Here is a 6,449-nt window from a genome sequence, read left to right as displayed (position 1 = left end):
CCTTCCACCTCCCAAACTTGGAAACACTCACATGAACGGGGCACCACCAGCCACCGGCTGGAACACTCTCTCACCATTCGCCACCCACCCACACCATAAAGACAGCTCAGAACCACAATGAACATATGATCATTCAGCAAAAAACATATACAGCATCAACCATGTACAACTCAGCAAATACACCAAAGACCAGGACTCTGGCCAGGATTTACTGCCAAGGGAATACACCCTTGCGTCTTACGACCAAGCCTCTATCTTCCGGTCCCTGTAATCTTCAGAGGGCGCCCACACCAGCAACCCTTCTTCACTTTCTCTGTAGCCCGGCTACTCTCTGTTCCCAGCTGCTACTTGCCAAGTGTCATAGGTGAGCCCCACTGTCTCCAGCCCACACATCAGCACCTCTTCTGCATCCAACACACACAAAAACCCAAGGCTCCCTCTCTGGTCAGCATCCACTCTGACTGCCTGCAATCATCGCCCACACAAGACCAGCTACTCCTCTCCAGAAGGCGCCCACACCAGCTAACCTTCAACTCAGCAGCTCCCACTCTCTGTGTGTCGTAACCAGCAGCTTCACCAACCACCAGAGCCTCTGCACAATCCTCAGCACCACGACTAATTGCTCACCGCACAGCATCACCTTCCCTTGCTCTTGTATCTACCCCAAGCCACATCATTCAATCCCTTCCTAACAGCAGTCCCCTCTTGCTGCTTCAATCATCAGCCCATACTGTCACGATCACCTAGAGGCCTGCAGCCTCTTCTGTACAGTCACCAGCCTGTCTCCAACACACAAGGCGGCTATCTCTAAAAAAACCTGGGCACTCCCGGCTTATGCTTCTTCACACTTCTTGCAGCTCTCTCTTCTTGTGGCTGTATACGCTCCATAGTCCCTCTATAACCAAGGCGCCTGCATCTTCCATGAGGCGACCACGCTTTTCACCCAGCAGCTATGCCCTGCACATTCTCTTCACAAACCAGCCCCTTTGGTGTCCACCTTGCCACCAGGGCTCCTAGGCGGCCTTTTTGCAAGTCGCCAGCCTGTCTACAGCAAGCGGCGGATCTCACCAGGTTCTGAATCGCCTTCGAGCACCCACTGCAGCTGCAACACTTCAGCAAGCCTACTCGTTGCCCAGTCACGCCAAGGCCTCCAGTCACCAACTCTCTCTCCAGACGACGTTACAAGGGCCAACCTCTCTTGCCTCTACACTTCAGTCGTCGCCAGTCTCTTCTTGTCGCCAAGGTCAGCACTGCATCAACCATCTGAGATTAATCCAACTACTGCAGATGTAAACGAATACAAGGATTGAAATCAAGGAGCAAGGAAATTCATGTATTGGCTTTCTATTCGCATAAGGACACCATGATTGGACATATAGAGGATGCTAAGTCACCCAAGGAGGTATGGGACACCTTGGTGAAGTTATATGAATCTAACACCAAGGCACGGAAGATTCAGTTGAAGAATGAGCTTCATACTGTGGAGAAAAAAAACATGTCTATGAATGATTATGCCTTGAAGATCAAGGGAATTGCGAAATCCCTTGCATCTATTGGTGTTTTTGTTAATGATGATGATAAGGTGGAAGTATGTCTACATGGTCTCGGGCCACAATACAAGGCATTCAAGAAGTCTATTCAGACTCGAGAATATTCCCAACTTTAAAGATTTGGTGTCAATGCTGATCATTAAAGAAAAGAGTTTGGGTGAATAGCAATCTTTACATTCTCCAGCGTCTGCTCCGAAAAACAAAACACGTGCATAAACCAGCTTTCTGCCAAACCACTCGGCTTGTACACTTGCCAGGGCATTCAGGGCAAATTTTATTCACACACCACATGCACCATATGTACACAGACCCAAAACAGTTCTCAGATTTTAGCCTGACAATCGTCCCTTTGAAAATATAGATATTGTTGAAGAAATGTGCGCTCTTTTTACATGCATGCAACTTGTAACCATTAGTGCACTACAAGGGATCGGGCTTATACCCGCGCTCCTAGCCACTAAAAATGACTTGTGAAAAAAAGTAGCGGGCCCGTGTATCAGCGCGTGTATCATCGCGGCCAGAGACATGCGTGTAAAAGCGCGTGTATAGGACTGCTCAGATGCGCTCATACACGGGCGTATACACGCATTCTGTCAGTTCAGATGCATTTAGACACGTTGATACAAGCATCTATACACGCGTTTTGTTACTTTAGATGCGCTTATACACGCGTATTTCTCAGATTTGACGCGTTTATACACGCATGTTTTACAGATTTTTCGCGTATATACAAGCGACTTTGCAGTTCTGACGCGTTTATACACGCGAACAGAGAGCAAAAATAATAATCCAAAGAGTGCTATTTGGTGCCTGAATGCTGTTCCAGCATTCCAGCACCCAATAACACTCTCTGGATTTTTTTTTTTGGTGCATTAGACCATCCACGAAGAACATATCCACGAGGAAGATTAAGACAAGAATGACATGAATGCATACATTGTTAATACACGATTCAAGACAGACATGAATGTAATACTATTGATTCACGATTCAATATTACTATCAAAATTTCACACATATATACAAGGGAGTCCATATCTCGAAGTAGCCCATGGCTTCAGTTTACAAAAAAATATATACAACCACATCCTCAATATGGAATGTGATACTATAAGTCTGAGTACTACTCAGACCCAGATGATGACTCGGTGCTCCCTCCATGCTCAGATGAGCTCACATCGGTCGGAATGTCCGATGAGTAGTGCTCACGTCCACCCTCTGCAGTGGCGGCGGGTGGATCATCAGCAGCTTGTGCCTGTTCAAGTAATATATAGTATATAAGTATATATATATGTAATTCAATAAACCAAAATCATTCGTTTAGAGTTTTCAAGTACCTGTCAACCGTATGGTCTCATGGCTATCTCAAACTGCGCGTCCGTAATACGTCCCTCGGCTTTGAAGATGGCCCACGTGTCACGTCTGCTATGCCGGCGAGCATATGCAGTATCGTGGGTTGTGGGCTTCCTCCCCGTAACCCATCGATGTATCATAATCAACACAATTTGTAAGATTAAAACAATCATAGAATCAATGAATTAAGTAAACACTCAAATAAAGTGGCAAGATACTTACGAACTCTACCTCCCATGACTCGACGCCACCAGATCCGAAATGCGAAGATCCAATGGTCTCCATCTGGATCCGTCGTGCCTCCACATGCTGCCTACTCTTCATGCCACCCTCTGCTCGTTTCTTTGCCTCCTTCCACTCGCGTTTGTGCGTAGTGGCAGGTTTCTCAGCAGGATAGCCACCCGCACAGCTACATTTAGCCCATCATCGTACGCGAGTTTTTTAAGGTGAGATCTTTTATTACTTAAGATCTCCCTTATTCGCGTCCTTCCCCATACATCCGAGAATGTAGCATGTGGGGGATTGGGGTACCGACTATGTACAGCCTCTATCACCTCCCCAACTAATCGGCTATTTTGATCTTTAAATTTAATAAAATAATTTCTATACAAGTTTGATACTACCCCACGCATGTACTCCATTACCTCCCTCCCCCTCGCATCCATCACTATCCCGCCCCTATCCGTCACATCATAGCAGATCACTCCCTCCACCTCTCTCATCTCCTCCTCTTCCGAACTGTCTCCTCTAACTCTTCTTCCTCTATCTCCTCTCTCACCGCGTGCCCTACTACCTCCCCCACCTCCCCCACCAAAGCACCCACCGCATCCTCCACTCCCACTCTTCCTACTGCTGCCTGCGGCCGGGTGGAGTCACGACTGGGGGATTGTCTACGTGACGGTGGCTGTGAGCCCTGACATGACGGTGGCTCTGAGGGAGCACGTGATGGTGGCTGTGAGCCCTGACGTGATGGTGCTTGGGAGGGTGTGCGTGAGTGTGTCTGGGACGAGGTATGTCTCCTCGGTGGACGTGGAAGAGGAGAAGCTGCATGCCGTCTCGTCGGACTCGAAGGCATAGACAACAGTGGAGTGCCCTGGGTAGGGGTATAGACACCATGCATGGAAGAAGGGGGATGGGCATACATGTACTCTGTAAGCTCAACTGGACCAGGATGGCGCCCAAAATGATTTAGCATCTCCATCAGCCAATTGCTGTATGCAAATGGATCGGATGAAGAACCTGGAATATCCAAAAATAATCTGCAAAAATAATCCTCATGTACATCATGGGCTGTCTCTTGACTCACACAAATATCATCATTCAAGTCACCTATCAGCCTGCAAACCATAGAAACAGGAAACGCAGTCTCGTGTATACACCCGTCCAGAAACACGTGTATACACCCGTCAAAAAATGCGCGTATACACCTGTCCAAAAACGCGTGTATGTCCGCGTGAACAGTCTGTGTAGACAGGATACACGCGTTTATACATGCGTTTCTACATGCGACCTGCGCAAAATTTTTTTTGAAAGCGACCGACCTCCGACAATGTGTCCTTATAAAAGGCCCACTGTCGCCCCTGTCAGAATCGTTCACCCAAAATCGCAACCACACACAGAAGCAAAAGGACGGAGACAAACCCAAAAAGCAAAGAGAAAATAGCATAAACAAATCTGAGGAAGGAGACAAGGCAAAGGACAAACTGACTCACCTCTGAAAAAGTGAGTCTTCTTTCTTGCTCGGTTTCCTCCCGTGTGTGCTCCTTCTCTGCTCCCTCCTTGCACTTAGGTTTCGTTTCTGTTGGAAGAGGCGAAAACGAAAGAGAACAGATATGTTAGTTCAAAATCTTTATTTGGGGAAGGCGGGCTATTTTTAGTTTAAATAGATCGTCGCGTTTATAAACGCGTGTATGTTCGCGTGTATGATAATTTAGCTGCATTTATACATGTGTCTTGCAGGAATTATCCGCGTTAATACACGCGATTTTTAGGAAATAGCCGCGTTAATACACGCAATTTTTAGAAAATAGCCGCATTAATACACGCGATTTTTATACTTTCATTAAAAACATATTATGATTTTGTGTTTTCTGGTTTGTACATAAGATGTCATCAACCTCCTCAAGCAGTTCTGGGGAAGATGAGACAATGCGTCATCATAATCGCAATGTGTGGTTGGGACAACGGATCAAATGTATGTGTAATCGATGTCAAGGATGCATTGTACGAGCACGTCGAATTACCTTGAATCACATCTCCATGTATGGAGAATGGAATCAAACAGGTTTAGAGGTGAGTAGATGTAAATTGATCGACCATTGTGCAAATAAGAGTTTGAAAAAATGTATTTATAAGATGGGCGAGCTTGTGAGGTATGTAAAACCCATGTCAGATCACCCTTCATTATACCTTGCAAAATGAACGTGCATGAGGTATAACGTACTATTTATTTATTTTTCAGATATGTTAGTTCCAAAGCAATTGATCCAGCCACGTTGGATGATGCACGTGTTATGGCAGTGGAGGTGGTTTGTTTGGTAGAGGAGACTTTTCCGCGAACCATTCTCACAAGTCAACTACATCTCATTGTGCATTTAGTGGACGAAATCGCTTTATGTGGCACTGTGCATGCACGTTGGATGTTCTTCCTAGAGCGCTTCATGAAGACCTTAAAAGACTTTGTGAGGCAAACTGCAAGGCCTGAAGGAAGCATGGCCGAGGGTTGGTTGATACAAGAGTCTCTTGTATATATTTCAGAATTTCTTGGTCAGGTGGACAGCTCTTTGCCACGACTATGGAGCAATGAAGAGGACTTGAGGATGACGTCTATTGTGCCTCAAGGAAAAGGACAGAGTAAAGTAATTGACAGAACATTGATTGATGATCTCAATTTCACTTGCATCCTTAATAGTGATGTGATAAGCAGATGGGTTACAAGATATGAGGATGCAAAGACAAAAAGGCAAGCAGAAAGAGCTCTCTTTCAGAGGCAACATGGCTCTCGTAAGGCGTACCCTAAGCATCTAGCAACACTTTCGAATGATATCCATGTTGATTGGTTGCATGAGGAAATGGAGAGAGCAGAGAGCGACGAGGGGCTGCATATCACGGCGGAAGAATGGGAGTATGCACGAGGATGCATGTTAAAGGTACATAGAACTAATGTTTTGCATTAGTTGTAAGTGATTTGCTTTTAATATTTATTCACATTGCTTACATAAATATTGCTTCTATTTTGGTCCAGTGCACTATGTTCAATGCTATATGGTGTGAAGACAAGCATTTTCGAACACAAAGAATGGATGAAAAGAGGAATACACAAGATTGCGGTGTCATTAGTAGCTTTGAGGGAGCTAATGGAAAAATGGATGATTATTGTGGCACAATCCAAGACATATTTAGGCTTGACTTTCGTCGCTTCTTTGTGTATGTTTTGGATGTCAAATGGCAAATGAACGTGGTGGAAAAAGGGCCTGATGCAACGATAAAACGCCATGCAAGTGGCTATGTAACTATTGACTCTACAAAGTTTTGGCAAACAAAGAA

Source organism: Cibotium barometz, chromosome 28 (genome assembly GCF_041138505.1).
Source record: "Cibotium barometz isolate CiBa-2024 chromosome 28, ASM4113850v1, whole genome shotgun sequence".
Lineage (NCBI taxonomy): Eukaryota > Viridiplantae > Streptophyta > Polypodiopsida > Cyatheales > Cibotiaceae > Cibotium > Cibotium barometz.
Note: the sequence above shows the minus strand (reverse complement) of the source record.